General features: G+C 41.8%; 1 protein-coding gene across 2 annotated transcripts in view; it reads right to left on the bottom strand.

Moving 5' to 3' along the window:
- The window catches only part of CREB5 (cAMP responsive element binding protein 5), a 416,278-nt gene that overhangs the window by 256,039 nt on the left and 140,863 nt on the right, over positions 1-19,376 (bottom strand). The gene's annotated exons all lie outside the window — the stretch shown is intronic.

The following is a 19,376-nucleotide window of genomic DNA, read 5'->3' as shown; positions in this document are numbered from 1 at the left end:
TCAACAGATGTATATTAATAGCATGAATAAACCAGTGAAAGAACATGAGATGTCTGAGTCACTTACAGGACCTAATATCATGTATTTATTTCTGATGCCTTCAAATGAAGGCTTATATGTTTAAAATTCAAAAGTAAGTAAAATATGCGAGATAGGTCTTCATAGAAAAGAAAGTTACTCAGACACCCAGAGAAAATTCACACTGAGCAGAGAAGGCTGATCAACACATTGGGACCGAAAGGTGAGAAAGAAATTTAGAACCCAGTAAAGAAAGAGAAAGTGGTGTAGTGCTTATGTCTGTAATGTCAGCACTTCGGGAGGCTGAGGCAGGAGGATCACTTGAGCCCAGGAGTTTGAGGCTGCAGTAAGCCAGGATTACACCTCTACACTCCACATTACAGAGGGACAGAGTGAGACTCTGTCTCTAAAAAAGAAAAAAAAAAAAAAGAAAAGAAAGAGAAAGTGCTTGGCCAAACAAAGTAATAGGTAAGGGCAATAAGTAAGTCTTTATAAGTGGCAAGATACATCTCTTCAGCCTAGAAGGGTGGGGAAATTTAAGAGGTCTATTGGACAATGGGTTGAAGATGGGAGGGAAAAAAATGGAGTGCCACTAGCAATTTACTAAAGAAAAAATATGTATCTGTCTGCGCTTTGGTGTTAGCAAAGAAAAAATAAATGTTACCCAAGAGAACTAGAAGTGGTCGTTTGAAGTTCTTTGGCAAAGAAAAGGATTTCCTGCACTACGTGTTAAACGATGGTGATAACATATACGGTATTTGGGGTGGCTGTGTCCATCACATTGCACCTTTCCCAGGTTTCTGATTTCTAAATCCTGACCACACAGTTTGTCAGGAGTCCAAATGGAAACTGGGCACCTGGCTTAGACTGTGAGCCTACTGTGTCGTTGTGGGACCCCAAAGGCAGGAACAGGCTTATATATACTCACAGTCCAAAGGCTTCTCTTATACACTGGAAAATTTTTCTGATGTGGGAAAACACTGTGATTGGGTAAAGTAGGATGAAAGGAAATGGCAATGTGCATTGGTGGCAGTGCAGGAACACACTTTCATTCTTTTTATAGGATCTAGAGATTTAGAGAATTGGACTAAAAATGATAATGAAAAATAAAGAATATTGTGTTATTTCTTTTGAAAGTGAACCTTGACAAACTTATTTCCCTGGGTCTTGAGGAGGTCAGAAATTATAGGTACCATTTAGTCCATTGTTTAAGTTCAAAGACACTTAACATTTTTCATCTTGTTCATAGTCACCTACTCTATCAATAATAGATCCAAGGCACAGAACCATTTTTGACTCTCCTTTTAGAATTATTGATGCTGTACAATTTAATTTTTAAGATCACAATCTTTAAATTCACAAAGAAAAATATAAGACATATGACTCTCCTTGAATTATCCTGGATGCCTCTTTTCCATCACCCTCTTAGGCAGTTTCCAAGTCCTACAAATTTAACTAAGTATCCCTCATCTCTTCCAATCTTTCCATCCATCCTTCCACCAAACTATAACCAACTGCCATCATCTTCTGTCCTTGTCTAGACAATGTTCTCCTTCATGCACTCTGGCTTCTTTTCCTCCTTTTTCCCATACTACAGCCACTGTGATCTCAAAATGCAAAAGTGATCACATTACACACAGTGTTTGTGAGGTTCCCTTCCCACCCACTCCCCAGAACATACACCCTAAGCCATCGGTTTGGAAGACACTGGCAGCACTCCTTGTATGGCCTCTAAAGTCCGTGTGGGACCCTTCCTACCTCCCAGCTCAACTCACACCACCTCCACTCTTGCTCTATGTGATTCATTCCACATTCTAGATATTTCCTACCCTCATACTAACCATGCTGCATTCCAGCATCAGACCTTATATGCTGCTTTCTAATGCCAATGGCCCTTGCCCTGCCTCCACCTTCAGACCTCAGAATCAATCATCATGTAGGCAAACGTTTCCTGCCCACACTCACCGAAGTGATGGGCACCATCTCCTTTTCCTTTTCAGTACAGTGGTTTACAATTCTTCTCGATTATTTGATTAATAGCTGTTTCTCCCCTAGACGGTAAGCCCAGTGAGAGAAGAAACTAAATCTGATTTTACTCCCCATTATGTCTCCATTGCCTAGCTTAGTGCCTGATATATCAGAGTGCTCAATAACTATTGAGTGAATGGGTGAACTATAACATCCCTAGAATATTCCATATGATGAAACATTACCTTTTTGTTCCCTGGTCAATTTTCGAGAGTGTTAATGTCCTGTCTGTTCATCTTGCAATCTGCAAGTATGCAATAATGCAGTTTTAGATATTAAGGTATTGTTAAATTACGGTTCAGTTATGGGCTGAGGAAAAAGAGAGGATCAGGATTAAGAAGAAAGCCACAAGCCTTGAATATATAGTAAAAAGTAAAACCTTTTTAAAAATATTACAGGCGCCAATGAAGGAAGATGCTGAGAGTTGAGCTTCCAATCTTTGAGCACTTTGGCTCAAATGATGACAACCACCATTGTTTACATCCACCACGGAAAAAGACAAAGAAAACTGACTTATGCTGCGGCACAAAGAATAGGTTTAATTTCTTCAGAGTAAAGCATGTTAAATAAGAGAAAGAAGTAATCCCCTCTCCCCCAAAAGTTTAAGAATCTTCTCTGAGAATCACCAAAAAGAATACTAATCACTATCTAGGAATATATCCAACACTCTCCTTCATCAACACTTTAAAGGCATCTCTTCATCTCTGTGATCTCTACCAGAAATGGAAAAAGCTCCTGAAAGACATATTCTAACTCTCCTGTAATCTCTTCTCTACCCAACACACAAAATCTGCAAATTCTCCAGTCTTCTCCAAAACCCAGAGAGTAATTTCAAAACATTTTGGAAAAATAAACAACCCAGCAAAAGCATTATCACTTCACATTAAGAGAAGGCGATTTTTTTTTTCTTTAAGCATTACATAGTAACTCAAACATGAAATTACTTCCTGAGTTCACATTGTCCCAATTATGGGTTCAAAACCTGTCTTCATTGATAAAGAAAGAGCGTTTTACCTCTGGATAAATTAAATCTCCAATTTCAAAAACACAAAGAGTGACTCTATCTTGCTGAGTTATTTCTGATAGTACAGATGGGTAGATGTGAAGCTGGTGAAACAATGTCACCAAACTAGTGGATGGATGGATGTCAATATGCAGGGAAAGACCAGAGGTGTTCCTCAAAGCTGCTTTTGGCCTTTTCTTGTTCAACATTTTTTATCAACAGTTTGGATGAAGATGTAAAAATCATGCTTGTCAAATCTGCGGTTGACACAAAGTTGGGAGGCATAGCTAATGTTCTGGATAGAAGAATCAGGTTTTACTTGAGCCAACTGTATGATCCGGCCTCCAAAAATGCTAACATAAATCTAGGTTGCTTTAGGAGAAGTGAAACATCCAGATCTAGAGAAGCAATTATTCCATTGTAGAGTGCATTGGATTGGCCACATTTGGCCACCACATTTTAGGGGAAAAATTGACAAATAAGTGTGAATGAAGGCATCCAAAATATATCACTGGAAGAGCAGAAGAATCAGAGAATATTTAGTCTGAAGAGGAGATTTAAAGGGTCATGCTAACTGCTTTAAAGTATTTGCAAGATTAGACATAGTCTGTGTTGCTCCAGATGGCATAATTTCTTTTGTTTTTTATTTTCAGACAGAGTCTCGCTCTGTCACCCAGGCTGGAGTACAATGACGCAGTCTCGGTTCACTGCAATCTCTGTCTCCTGGGTTCAAGCGATTCTCCTGCCTCAGCCCCCTGCGTAGCTGGGACTACAGGCACATGCCACCACACCTGGCTAATTTTTGTATTTTTAGTAGAAACGGGGTTTCACTATGTTGGCCAAGCTGGTCTTGAACTCCTGACCTTTTGATCCACCCACCTCCCAAAGTGCTGGGATTACAGGCATGAACCATGGCACCCAGCCAGAGGGCATAATTTCAAAAATGTAATCATGATGATAAAAGTCAATAATAATTACAATTTGAGTACCTATGTTGAAGCAGGCACGATGGTAGATGCCGTATAAACCACATCTCTAGTCTTCCCAATGATCCTTAGAGGTAGGCATTACTATCCTTATTTTAAGATGAGAAAAAGAGTAAAACTTGTCACCATCACCAACACCATGCCACTCACCTCTGGCCACCCTCACTCCTAATGGGGTGATACTTTCAAGGTACAGATGTGACCTTCTGTCCGAACAAATTTACCAATATGTAGAGATTTCCAAAGACACAACAAGCTGCCTGTAACATACTGAGCTTCCTGGCACTAGAGTTAAGCCAGGATGAGTGGCCATTTGTCAGCTATGTCACCAAAAGGATTCCTGCCTCAGAAGGGAGATGGCACCAGATGACCTCCAAGGTCTCTTCTATTGCTAAGATTCTCTCATTTATGATACATGGTTCCTGCTTTGGCTCAAATGTTTCCAAATGATTAGTAATGTGTAATAGTGTTGAAAATATACAGGCTTGGGAGTTCAGAGGTCTATTCTAGTCCAGTTTGTCTACCCTTCCTTGTAGCCATGTAACCTGGATGAATCATTCAACCTCGCTGGGCTCAGTAGCCTCATCATTAAAGGAGGGGGCTGGACCACATGGTCTTCATGATCTTTTCCAGCTGTGACACTCCACAAGTCTCTTCCTATGTTATATTTTATGAGACACTAAATATCCAAACAGACTTTTTAGACTCTGATTCATGGACCTACAAACGTTGATTTTTCTTCATAACCATAAGCTTTTGTAGAAGTGAGCCTCCCAAAAATTATAGCTTTCTGCCAAACCCCAAGGGATCATGATTCAAGAAACAGATCTAACAAAAAGTACAATCTCCCAACCACCAAAGATGAAAGCTCCACTTTAAACAAACGATCTTCACCGAAATTTCTCCCTCTTTGATTCACATTTCTCAGCATGTCCTTTGACTTCTTCCTTTCCTCAAGTATCTTGGGATGCTTTGCTCTCCATTCATTATTGTTCTGAGACATAAAGGGTGTGAATGAAATGAGAAGCAGGGGAATAATGAGTCTTGATTGCATACTCCTGAGCTTGAGGTAGAGTGGTAATTGTCTTTCTACATGCATGGGCTTGGATTACAAAATGCAAAAAAACAATCTGATGCACATAAACATACATCCGTGTTTTTAAAAATAACTATAATTTCAGGGTGTGGTAATGAAGGATGAAGGGAATGGACCACAATTGAAAGTGAAGGTTGGAGCATATAGGCAAAATGATGTTGATTCCTGTAAGGTCTCAAAATGTTATCTGCAAATCTATATTCCATCCAACTGCCACTGTGTGGAGACTTTATGGGATTTTCCATAAAGAGCCAGGGTCATCTTAACTCGCATTTACAAGTTGTGCAATCTTAGAGTTGTCTGCATCTTAATGATGCCTGGGCAGTTATGAAGACTTTCAGAAGTTCCCAGATGTAAACATCCCTGAACTGCATCCAAAAGATATGCAAGACATTCACAGAATAACAAAGGTTCTAACCCTCTGGAAGCTACTAGGCTTTCTGGAGGTATAGAAAAGATGTTAAAGAGTCCTGATTCCTCCATTTGGTGCTCTCAGGAGCTATCTATCAGGACAGGTATTTTTTGGATCTTGCTAAGAGGACAGGCTGCCCCATGACCTAGGGGGTAGTGAGGTATCAGAGGACACATGGAGTAGAGGAGGGCACCAGGGACCATGCAGGCCACCTCTCCCTCCTAGCATTCTCCGCAGCACTGTAACACAGGGCAAGGTAAGAAACACACACAAGGTAAGAAACCATCTCAGGTCACCTCTTCAGAAGGGAGAGGAGAGCACAGGGGGGCTATGAAAACTCTAGCCTTGATATACATATTTAAATTCTGCTTTTTCACTAAGAAAATTAGCTAGGCATGGTGGCACACACCTGTGGTCCCAGCTACTTGAGAGACTGAGGCAGGAGGATCATTTGAGCCCAGGAGGTTGGGGCTGCAGTGAGCCGTGATTGCACCACTGCACTCCAGCCTGGGTGACAGAGTGAGACCCTGTCTCGCAGTTAATTCATTCATTCATTTTGCTTTTTCAGTTTGCTACTTAACTCTGACAAATTCCAAGAGGTACCATAGTATAAAAGAAAAACATAAGCACTAGAATGGGCCAGACCTAGGATCAAGTTTGCATCAGCTCCATCGTGTCTGGGGCACATAATTTAAGTTCTCTGAGCCATACCTTTCTCATCTTTAAAATGGAGATAATCATCGAAAGGACAGGATTAGCATCAGAATCATGTGAGATGACGGATGTCCCAGCACAGCGTCTGAAAACAAAAATGTACTTCTTTCCTTTCAGTAAAGTCCAGAACATGAGGCTCAGAGACAAAATGTACAGTCTGGTGGCTGCTCCCCATGACTGATATTAATATTAGCAATATTAATAATGGCTAACACTGATACAGCATTACTGTACGTCAGAAAACTCATTTAACTCTTATCATCAGTCTAGAAGGTAGATATATGGTTACTATACAGTTGAGGACATTGAGGCAAAGAGAGGTTAAGTGACTTGTTCAAAATCACACAGCCAGTAAGTGGAAAAGCTCAGCTCTAGGCAGTTTGGCTTCAGACCTCTTAACCAGGCTCATCACCACTAAGCCCTGCTGCTTCTAAAGTCTTGTGGTACAAATATTTTTTGTAGAAAGTGACTTGGTAAAAGATAAGGTATGCCTGCTATTCTTACAATGGGCACTATAAATAAGTGATTAATTAATATTGGTATGTGGTCTGAGAAATATACAACAGTATATCTGGCATACCACTAATTTGGATCAATGTCATCATCACCACTTTCACAGCTGGAAAAACTTGGATATACACCACGAATTCATTTCAAAATGTCTGATTAGTGTCCCTTATCTAAAAGTCATGCTGCATGCATAGGCAGCTCCCCTTTGACTTGAGGGAAGACATCACAGTAGGTAGAGAGGCAGCTTGCACACTGATAAAATCATCAGTGGCCTTAGCCCCCTCACCCATTGCCAGAAGCAGACGGCCCCCATAAGTGAGGTTCTAGACTTGAGGCTGTCAGCTCCTGAGCAGCAAGATCTGCCCAGCTTGCTGAGGCTCCCCTCCAATCCCCAGAACTCTGTCATTCTTTCTAATACTGGGTTTGAGACAATGGAGCCCTGAACCATCCCTGTGAGCGTTTTATAGCTATTCATTTAATCCTGTAGTCGAATACTCAAGACAATAAATACCTTCTCAGGTGCCACCCTTGACTGTGAGAAACAGTTTCCAAGTGTCTCTCAAAGAAAGATTCTGCCCCTTCCTGGTCAGTTTCTTAATGCCTTGAATTGTCAATGTTTCTGTTCTCATCTCCTACATTACTGTCTTGGTTGTCTTTGCTAAATATAATCATATGGGTTAAAAGGAGAGAAATAGCTCTACTTTATTCAGGTTACTGGAATCAAGATTGAGCAAATTTCTGTGATTGACATATCCACCAAAATCCTGGACATTAGAAACTAGTCTCGTGCCATTAAAAATGATGTAATTGGCAGGGCTGGTGGCTCACGCCTGTAATCCCAGCACTTTGGGAAGCCAGGGCAGGCGGATCACCTGAAGTTAGGACTTCAAGACCAGCCTGGCCAACATGGCGAAAACCCATCACTACTAAAAAATACAAAAATTAGCTGGGCATGGTGGTGGGTGCCTGTAATCCCAGCTACTTGGGAGGCTGAGGCAGGGATAAATGCTTGAACTAGGGAGGCAGAAGTTGCAATGAGCTGAGATTGCACCACTGCACTCCAGCCTGGGCAACACAGTGAGACTCCATCTCGAAAAATAAAAATGACATAACTGTTCACTGTTCTTGGAGCAGAAAACATGATGTGTTCACCTGAAAATAACCAGTGCCTGCCTCCATGCTGTGTGCTTGGTAGATAGCAATGGATTCAATTATTCTGCAAATAAATGAATGATGTCTGATCTTCAGCAAGCTTATAGCTTCTCTGTACTTCAGTTTTCTCAATTGTTAAATAGAGACAACCCTATCTGATAAGGTTTTTGTAAAGATTAAATCAGGTAATACAAGCATAGCATTTAATGCAGTGTTGGATAATTAACTGTCCAATAAATGTTAGCAGCCATTATTCTAATTATCACTATTCTCATCATCATTACTATCAATGCTAACACCAGATAGTATCAGCTAACTACTCCTTGGTCTTCCACCTTATTATCACTATTCTCATCATCATTACTATCAATGCTAACACCAGATAGTATCAGCTAACTACTCCTTGGTCTTCCACCTTATTCCACACACACTTCTTTCAAAGCCCTTAGAACACACTGGTATATATACTATGTTTAAAGTCAGTCTTCCTTCTAGCTATGAACACTTTGATGATGGGGACAGGGTCTGATTTCCTACCATTGTCCTCAGGGCCTAATACAATGCCCATCACATAGATGTTTGCTGAGTGAATATATAGAACAGTACAATGAGTGCTGTGGAACAAGAGAAAATAAAAAGTCAGCACTCTCCTTACTACAGTTAGCCTCCAGCTTAGAAGGAATATGAAAAGTAGGGAAGAGAAGGGATGAAAAACACATGAATCTGAAAAATACCTTCACACACACACACACACACATGCATGCACACTGTGGAAGCAGAGAAAGATGTGTCACCGAGAGCCAATTATACCATGTTCTGAAGGGCAAAGGGCTGGTCAGCAGGTCTGTGTTTTCATCCAAACTCCACCACTAAACACATGATCCTGCTGAACTTCTCCAGTCTGTCGATTTTGTCTTCATGGTTCCCACATCTGCCTTGCCTCTTCTTGACCATCCCACTAGCTTTAGAGGTCTGTCACCTCCTGTCCTGATCATACAATTGCTTCCTACTGATATAGGAGCCTGGTTCCTGGCTTCCAATCCTTCTAGTCCCTCCCAGAACACTCCAGACCCTGTTCTCCAATTAATTGATGTAATTCAGCACTTTCCTAATGCTACTCTCCAGCTCTGAAACCTGCTATAGCTCCCCATTACCATCAGTAAAAGCCCACACTTAGCCTTGCCTTCAAGACCCTATATTTCCAGCCTCATCTCCTACCACTATCCCCTGTGCAAACCCTAAACTCCAGCCACACTGGTCTATTCATTACGCAACTAGTGACTTCAAATTTTCACCTTCATACCTTTGCCTGTACATGCCCCAGGCCTAGAATTTCCTCTCCTTCTCTCTGCCTAGCTAAATCCTGTCCTCTAAGCAATAAATCTGTTGATTGATCAATCAATGACATTTTCTCAAGTACAAAATGAGGATCATGTACCTTTGCTTCCTTTGACCTACAAAGTAAAGATAAAGCAATGGTTTGAAAAGAGCTTTAGTAACATACATATTATCTTACAGCCCTGCTCTTCTCTGCTCTGACATCCTCTTATTCTTAGAATGATTCCCTTCCTCTCCCCTTTTCAGGTTCATCTTAAACGTCACCTCCCTAACTAAAGGTATTCCACCTGCTATCTTCTACTCAGCACCCCAGTCCTTTCACCTATAGCATGTTTCACAATGTGTGATTGTTATTACTACTATTTCCAGTTCACTGTACAATCAATTCCAGGAAGAAAGGAACACAGCCTCTTGTTTTCTTTTCTATCGCTAGCACCTAGCTCAGTGCCTGGCACAGAACTATATAAATTACCATTGGTTGGATAGATAAATGAACTGTGATTTTTGAGGCGTTGAAATGTGACTAAACAGCAACTGATAGACAATTTCGTCTTGTCTAAGTCAGGCACGTGGTCATCTTAAGCCTGTGATCCTAATCTAAAAAGATAACATTGGCTGGGCGCGGTGGCTCACGCCTGTAATCCCAGCTTTTTGGGAGGCTGAGGCGGGCGGATTGCCTGAGCTCAGGAGTTTGCAACCAGCCTGGGCAACATGGTGAAATCCCGTTTCTACTAAAATACAAAAAATTAGCTGGGTGTGGTGGCACATGCCTGTAATCCCCACTACTCAGGAGGCTGAGGCAGGAGAATCGCTTAAACCTGGGAGGCGGAGGTTGCAGTGAGCTGAGATCATGCCACTGCACTCCAGCCTGGGTGACAGCCAGACTCCGTCTCAAACAAACAAACAAACAAACAAAAAACCCATATGCTGATTTGAGTTATCCTAAGTCATATCAACACGCAGAGGCCAGAGGCCAGCAAGCAGCTTAATAGTCTCCTCAATTTGCCATGTGTCTGGTCAACCAGAGCCACTGATGGAAGTGAGGGCCCTTCCAAGTGACTGGGAAACCGACAGGAAAAACCAAAGCAAAGTGACTAGAAACAAGTGAGGAAAGGAGTCCTGAGGCAGGTGTGGGGCAGATAAACAGATGGCAACAATGCCCTTGCCAAGCTCTCACACCTGTGTAGTGTGGGATACGAAAGGGTATTTAAAATCAGGAAAGGGGCGCAGCACATGCAGAGAAATGCTGAGCATTTGCACACTGCGAATCTAGTCTGGCGGTGCAAGAGGCAAATGGCCTATTCCAGAATTACTAAACAAATGTCTCTCCCTTCCTTACCAGAAATTCGCCAAGTTACTAAAAATAAGGACACGTATAAAAGTACCACAAGGATGCTGAAGGGTCTATTTCTTCAGCATTTCAAAGAGACTCCAATGCATACCTACTTAATGACCAGAAATATAAATGTAGCACTCTCTGGAAAGCTGCTAATGATATATTACAGATCTGAGAAGAGACTTGCCTTTGCCTTTCCCTTGCCCAAGCCCCCCTTTCTCAGCTCCTGTTCTCTCCTGGCCAAAAGAGCTGGAGGGTAGGGCTGGCTAAGTTGAAATTGCTTGAAAACTCCCTTGCCTGAAGCATTGGTTGGGCACCTGCATTCTGGAATAGTTGGCAAATTATACTCTCAACATAAAACAGAAATGCTATCTTCAGTGGAAAGGAAAATGTGCTACAAGTTAGACTTCCTCTTCCAAAACAATAGAGAAAAGAGATGCTTGCTGCTTCATTTCACTTCTGGTGGAACCTGTCAGGTAGCTCTTCATGAATGGCCTTGCATTGTAAATTGTCTAGTACTTGCAAATGTAAGTTACTGCTGTGCTGTTCTAATGATCAGTGTTAATTCGGCAGCCTATTTCTATCCTGGGAAGCGGTTGTTTTACTGGGGAATAAGTACCTTTGAACCACCATTACTTCCAACCAAACTTAGTCGTCATTAACAGTATTTCTTTTTTCTTAAAGCAAAAACCAAACTAAGCAATGCAACAGAGAAACTCAGTGAGAGGCTTAGTCTGTCTTATTTTATGACACCTGAATTTAAAGAGATAACATTTTTCTCTAGAACACAGCAAACAAAACAGCATTTGTTATGTAGCACAGGGGATAATACACTGGCCACAACTGGGCATGACAGTGCCCAAAGAAACTTCCGGAAATCCTGTCTGAATATTGAAAGCAAACTTCATCAATTTCTCCTAGCACAACTTGGGTTCTCTGGGTCCTTAGGGGTCCCTGGTGCAATAGGAGTCACTGAGGTAGTTTTCATTTTTACAGTTCCCGCAAGGTGCTCCAGAAACCTGCATGCTATAACCTATTACCACTGTGATTTCATTTCCTGCTACTCTACCCCATCACTCTGTTGTTGCAGACTCACAAGGGCCTTCTTGATATTCTGTGAGCACACAGGAGCCTTGGCACCAGCTGTTCCCCTAAACTGGAAGGCTTCTTCCCACATATCGCCAGTTCCTTCCCTCATCTCTTCCAAGTGTTTCCTTAAATGTTACCTTCCAATGAGGCTCACATATGAGGCCTGGCCACTTGATCAGAAATTACAGCTCTGCCTCCTTGAAACCAATTTCACCCTTATTTAATCTATCCTTTCCCATTCATGACATCCTCCCTCACTTATTCTGATCCAAAAGCACCAGATCATTTCTGATCCTTATTCTTCAAATAAGAATTTAAAAAAACACACACACAGAAAACCTAATGGTTCTATTTTTTTCTTAACCATCCAGGATCTCTTTTATGATTTCTTTCTCTGGGATCTCATGTCTTTAAAATACTTCTTTAAAAGTCATGAATTCATTTTCGTATATAATCCCCTGCCTTCTGAAGCTATCATATTCCTTAATTTTTAAAATTTCATTTCACTTCATTGTACCGTGAGATTCCACTGTTTCTCAGTATTGTTAAAATTGCACTCAAACAGAAAGAAGGTGATGCTTTAGTCTGAGAAGACTGCAAATAAAAGCACAATTTCAATTAGAGAGTTTGACTACTTTAACATCTGGGATCCCAGTAGGAAACAGCTAGTACCTTCAAACTGGGTAATGTGAGGAGCATTTAATAAAGAGACTTTTTGCAAAGGTGGGAACAGATTGTAGGAAAGCCCTGGGGCCAGTTTCAGCAGGGAGCTGTTAGTATCCCTAGGCCTACAAGAGTAAGAGAAGGAAGAAGTTACCAGGACTCAGGAGAGAGGAAGCTGGGGAGAAGTCAGTAAGACCAGGGAAGAAGAGAGAACCATGTGGGGAGAGGGCACGTGGCCAGAGCTGTGGCTCCTGGTCAAAGAAAGCAGCCAACTGAAGGAGCTAGGAGAATAGATGCCCAGTGTCTCCCTGCTTCCTTCCTGGAACCTGCAGTGATGCCTCCATAGCCATATGCCCAAACTAAACAGGAAAACACCAGTTAAAGGTGCTCATTAAGATTGTGTGTATGGGCCAGGCTTTCAGGGCAAGAACAGAGTCAAAAAGGGACAGAATGGGCTTGGATAGGTGATCAGAAAATACCCAATACAATTATGTGTTCATCAAACTTAGGTTATTTTTATTTTATCACCAATATATCCATAATACACATGTTCATTAGAGAAAATTTATACAAGAAAAATTAAGTCAGAAGGGTAAAAAATCATCCATCAACCTAACACACAGAAAAATAAACTGGCTTTGCATTGACCCACACACCTAAAAAATCATGATTGGGCTGAAAAAAACAATAGACGGCAGAGCTAAGACGCACCCATCCCATGGTGTGCCCAAGTAACCTGGCTCCACCCCACAAAGATGAGCTCGGGCAAGCGTGGCTCCTCTGAACCCAGTTACACGCCCTGAAAACCAGGTCTCACTTTAAGGCCACAGCTTCCTATCTGTCTACATTCCTCCTGGTGAAACAATCGGGCTTAGAATAAGAACAGCTTTATATGTGGGAGTCACAGAAGATGGAATTTGGCACCTGGTGTTTATGTACCATAAAGCCATTACCGTGCCGAGCTCAACTCTACTTTCTGCCAAAATTACTGAGCAGGAGGAAAGTGAGCACATCTAGAAGCTGCATTTCTCTACCTAAGACAGCCAGGATATATGGGTTGACTCACTAAGCAGAAGCGCTAATGTCAGTGACATCCGTATTTTTATTAAGGCACTCTCCCTGGCAACCTCTCACTCCTGTGAAAAACCACTAAGTCTGCAGGTCCCTGGTCTTTGGCAACTGGAACATTCTATAACATTCCATTTTAAGTTCATTTTCATTCTATTGTGCTCTACTGATAACTTCAATGGGGAACAAATTTACTGATTCTTTGATAGACTAAGAAATAATATTTCTAAACCTAAACTCTAGATGAGATCTCAGGGGAATCAGGGATTCACATAAGAACAACACCCATATTGCTGGAGCTTTCAGTAAGTGAATTCCTGGACAAAAGGCTTTGTAACTTTCCCTTTGTGATGATGCTTATGTTCTTATGCTAATGATAGTTATGTGTTTGTTTGCCTGTTTTTTTTATTTTGCTCTAAGATCTGTTTTTTAAATATTTGAGTGTTGTCCAGTTACTTTAAAAAAAATCAAATTATAGCCCTATATGTAAAGAAATACGTTTTTCAGATAGATGTCTTTTCACACCTATATAGTTTGCTAGTCACTTTATGAAATAGTTTTCAAACCCTATGGATGGATTTAGAAATTTAAATCTGCCCTAAAAAGTCAAATAGAATCTCAGTACAAAACGCCTTTTTAAAGGTTTATAATCATTGATAAAAGGTATGGTCAGGGCAAAAGATAAACCACAAAGTATCTGAATTTCTTATATTATCTTCACATTTGTGAAGTGGCTTTGCCTACAAGTCAATCATGCAGTTGTACCTAGTATTGATTTCTCTGGGTAGCTAACTACTAATCTCACATCTGCTGGCACAGGAAGAGAGAGCAGTTGCCAGCCCTCATGAATGCTTTGTCTTGTATGTTGCTCCATTTATTCTAACATCCTTGCACACCACCACGTTTGATAAAGGTTTAGGTAAACCCATATGCAGGAAGCTTTTTATTTACACACACACACACACACACACACACACACACACACACAATGCAGCTTACAGATCTATGACAACTGGAAGACCTCTAGTGTGCTGAGTCCTACCACCAGCTGAACAAAACTCCAGTGAAGGCGGAGGAGAGGGGAGGAACACTGAGCCAGAATGGGGTGCTTATGGTCTTTTATCTTAATTTTTGTGACATGATCCAATTATATCTATTCAATAGTGCCCTCTAATTACTAGCAGAGATGAATAATGAAAGATTCTCCTTGTATTCAAGCTCTCCCCAAGTCCGCTTCCCTCCTTGGCTTGCTCATGTGAACAGTCTAGATTCACATATAGAGCATACCTAGAGCTTGTGGCACACTTAGCCAAATAAAGGGTCACTTAAAATACTGGAAACGCCCTCCGGGCCTCCAATAAGAGGCTGTGGCCCAGAGCTGACCTTGTGAATAGCAGGGTGGAATGGAAAGGGACCCTGTCCTGCCTCCAGGCACAGTGTCTGTAACCAAATGGGTGCTGCCCAGTAGAGTTACACTTTTAATATGCAAGATTTGATTGTTAGGTTTCAGTGGTAACTTAGGAAAATGAAAAGAAAAAAGCAGATCCATGGAAGTTAAGATAATTATTAACACAGAGGAAGCCAAGGCAGTGAAAAGGAAGGGAGAAGGCTCCACCCCAACAGGAACAGAAACAGGAATTCAGATAGATAAACCCAAAACAGGGGGTCTGGCTTGGATGCAGGCTGGGAGACAGGAAGGAAGAAATTCCAAGTCTGAGGTGAAGATGTCTTTAATGAAACTTGTCAGTACCTGCACCCAGAACTTCAGAGTTGAAATATACCATGGAGAGCCTTGGATCCAACTCCCTGGCTTGACAGAGAAGAAGGTGGAGGCCAAAGAGATGGTGTGACCAGACCGGTGGCCCACATCTAAATGGAGGCAAGAGTAGGACTAGAATCTAGATCTCCTGACTACTAATTCAGTGATTTTTTTGTGACGATGGGTGATTTTAGAGAGTGTCATTTCTGCAAAGGGGAAGGAATGACTTTATTTCATGTTCCTATTTGGATCTCCATACACTGGACCAGTAAGGTAATTATTTCACTCTGGGGAAGAGAAAAGCCCAGGGGTCCACTCAAAGGGGGCAGGAGTGAGGGTCAACTTCAGCAGATATCCATCTGCTGGATATTACTGTTGGAAACTGGAGTGAAGGGAAAAGACTGTTTGATGGACACACTGACCTTAGGGTCCTCTCAACCTCCCATCAGCCAAGGAATCTCTGACCACAGAAGCCTGAGGACATTTTATTCTGGAAAGACATTTCAAGCTTCCCCAAAGCATAGCCCAGTTATAAGGCTGAGTCCCAGTTGGCCACTTAAGGTATTTTCCTAAGAACAAACAAGAAAATACAAACAAACAAAATCCAGCAAAGAATCACTTTCATTCTGACAGTTTGTCCTCATACTAAAAGTGCCTAGTACGATTAAGACCATTTCCTCTGTGCACACTGAAATAACGCTCCGATAAAAAGCTTAAACTGCAGTGTGGCTGCAGGGACAGGAAAACAGGACTACCTCTATGGTTTCGTATACAGATTGTGTCACACTTAATGCTGAAATCATAAACTATATATTTTTACCCCCTCCAAGCTGCCTATTGTGTGCATATAAACAGGAACCTGGCAGCATGTCAGGGGTGCAAATTGATTTCCTTTCCCAAATAAAATTTTAAAAAGCAAATAAACAAGGTTATGTTGGCTAATGAAAGATTACATGCCAGGCTGGGGAGAATTCTTTTAAAATGTATTTTCTTGAGCAAAGGCAACACAAGGCATCCATGAAAGGCTCTTTCATAAACAACATGTTTACACAAAAATGCATTACTTGAAAGTCAGGAAAAGGCATGGTGCATCTCCCATGATATATTTGGATCATGTTTTATAAAAAATAAATTAGGGGTGGGTAGAAAGTAGGGAGTCCCTGCAGTGCTGGGGAATTTAGAAATTAACTGAAGCTGCATAGAAGTAGGATGAAGTTGTTCTTGTTTAGAAAATGTTATGATCTTAGTGTTTTTATAATTTACCATCAAGACCTAAGTAGCCCACCTTGAAGGTGTATTATTGGCATGAAGAAAGCTGGGAGAGAAAACTGAATTGTGCCCACCACGCTCAGAGACATATGAATGGCTATTCTGGTTGACTATCATCAGTGGAAACATCTCCTGGAGAGTGGCCTATTTCCTAACAGAGATGTTGAGACCAGCTGGAAGCAGTTTTAGTAATCTAATGTGTAAGAAACATTTCCAGGATCATGCCTACCTCGTACTTCATCGCAGATAATTCATTTCAACCTTGTCCTGGGACAAAAGCCATCCCTAGTGGACTGTGACCTCCAGATCAAATCAGCCTGTACCATCTCCTTCTTTCTCCATCGTCCCATCTTTAAATTCCTTTCTGCCAGTGAAGCCAGGTAGCATGAACCCTGATGGCACTCTAATGAGTAAAGTCATACGACAACATGACATGTGGCTGAAAGATGGGGCTAAAGAGCGTCAAGGGGAAGGCTCAAGACTGCCCAGGAGACAGATGAGTTGCTATCTGCTGATGGCCATTTATGAGCAGGGGGCATTTTGCTTGTTGTTTTGAGCCCCCGTGATGTACCCTTCTCTCACAGTTACTGTCCCTCCTCAGGGGATGGGCATGGTGTACCAGAGACCAGAAACATGGGAGGAAAGTCTCCATAGTCTCGGGATGGCCTCGATAATAACAAAAGGAGATGAATCTGCACAGGAACTTCCATTCAGGCTTCAAGTGTAACTCAGCAAGCTAGTTAGAAATAAATTGGTGGCTCACTCATGCCTGTAATTCCAGCACTTTTGGAGGCCAAGGCAGGTGGATCGCTCGAGCTCAGGAGTTAAAGACCTGCCTGGGCAACATGGCAAAACCCTGTCTCTACAAAATATACAAAAATTAGCTGGGCAGGGTGGCAGGCGCCTGTAATCCCAACTCGGGAGGCTGAAGCAGGAGAATCACTTGAACTGGGAGGCAGAGGTTGCAGTGAGCTGAGATTGCACCATTGCACTCCAGCCTGGGAGACAGAGTGAGATGAAAGAAAGAGAAGAGAGAAGAGAGGAGAGAGAAAGAGAGAGAGGAAAGAGAGAAAAGAGAGAAGGAGAGAAAGAGAGAGAGAAAAGAGAGAAAGAGAGAGAGAAAGACAGAATAAAAAAGACAGAAAGAATAAAAAAGAGAGAAAAAAGAAAGACAGAAAAGAGAGAGAAAGAGAGAGAAAGAAAGAAAAGAAAAGAAAGAAAGAAAGAAAGAAAGAAAGAAAGAAAGAAAGAAAGAAATCATAGAAGTGACCCTGAGACCCTGCAGACCCAAAGGTCCTACGCAGGTTTTAGGAGTGTGTGGCATGGCAGGTGTGAGAGCTGGGAGGCCTGAGACAGTGAGTTCTCCTCCCTTGTCCCCTCCCGACTCACCAAGCAACCTTGGTCAGGTCTCGGGACCACTCAGAGCTTTCTTTTTTCCACCACTTTTAAATATAAGGTAAACACTGTCAGGCTGATGGCTGCAGTGATTAATGGGGTAACATTTGTAAAATGCTAAGAGCTTTCCAGAGCTCAAATGCAAATGCTTTAGACCAAATACTCTGGATAATAGTTAAAACACAAAAAGGGTTAGTCACCAGTTGGCTGAGAATATGAACCCGGGAAGGAATTACAGAGGGGAGGTGTGTTTTGTGAAAGGATTTGACTAGGGGTGGGCGGACATCAGAGGAAAGGAAAAAGAAGGGGAAGGAAGCTTGGGGACTTGCAAAATCTGAAACACGAACTATTCTGTTTCCAAAAGAAGCCATTAACTTTTAAAACTCTGCACCTTTTTCAACAACACCAAAGATAATTTAATTACAGAAAATGTTTTTCTATACACATAATCTTATAGGGTTTAATCCAATGTATGTGTGAGAGGAGATTATACTGATTTTTTTTTTCCTATCCCAAGAATATAATACTCGAATCTGTGGGAGATGCCATATACCAATCGGCTTGGCACTGGTAATCATCAACTTCACTTGCCCCTTTTTCTGTGGAAATGGAAGAATCAAATTAATCGTTGGCAAATTTGATAACAGATGTGTTTCTCAGCAAATCCACATCAAGTATTCAGAAAGTAATTACCCCCTAAAGCTTGTTGTGTTCCTATGTACATTTGGCATCAACTGAAGCCTTCAGCCAGCGTTGTTTTTATCTGACTTGAAGCTGAAGCCTCGGGGTGATACTCCAAGTGCTGCTTTAGATTATAAAATCTTAACGGCCCCTGGCTTTAGGGCACTGCGTTTATTGATGCTATGTAAGCAATTTACAGTCCCTTAATAGCGCATTCACCGCAATGTTACAGTGTTTAACTTGTTAAATTATATTTAGAGCTTCAGGGAAAATTACCTCATTGGCTTCACTAGCATGGGTTATTGATATCACACAGGAGTTAGGCAATATCCACCTGACTGGGGACAGCCCAAGAACATTTTATAGGCGGCAGGCGGAGAAGGTGAGGAAGTAAGGGATGGATGAGGGAGATAGAAGAGGCAGAGATGCAGGGAAAGTAGTCAGGGAAGAGAGAAGAGGCTGAGGAGAGCTCGACCGACATCTTATAGAGTCACTTTTAAACTGTAAAGCAAAGGAATTGGCAATGGTGGCCATTTTGAGTCCAACTTCTCTTTCAGCCCCCTCCACAACCAGGCATTGCTCCATTCCCAATTCCCAATCTCCCTGTCCCTTAGAAGGGTATCCTGCATCTAGGGGTCCGGGAGACAGCACTGACCTCAGCTACTATAACCACTCAACCAGTAGGCTTGGTGTTTAGTGTTTAGCTCTTCAGGGCTAAAATATTCCAAGGGAAACTGTGAAAACATTAATAAGAAGAACAAGAAGACAGAGAAGGAGGAGAAGGAGGAAGAGGAGGAAAAGAACAGCAGGAGGGAGAGGAGAAGGAGAAGAAAGAGGAGAGGAGGAGGAGGAAGAGAGG

This window comes from Pan paniscus, chromosome 6 (genome assembly GCF_029289425.2).
Source record: "Pan paniscus chromosome 6, NHGRI_mPanPan1-v2.0_pri, whole genome shotgun sequence".
NCBI classification, from domain to species: Eukaryota; Metazoa; Chordata; class Mammalia; order Primates; family Hominidae; genus Pan; species Pan paniscus.
The sequence above is the reverse complement of the archived record's forward strand: the minus strand, read 5'-3'. Positions and strand labels throughout refer to the sequence as shown.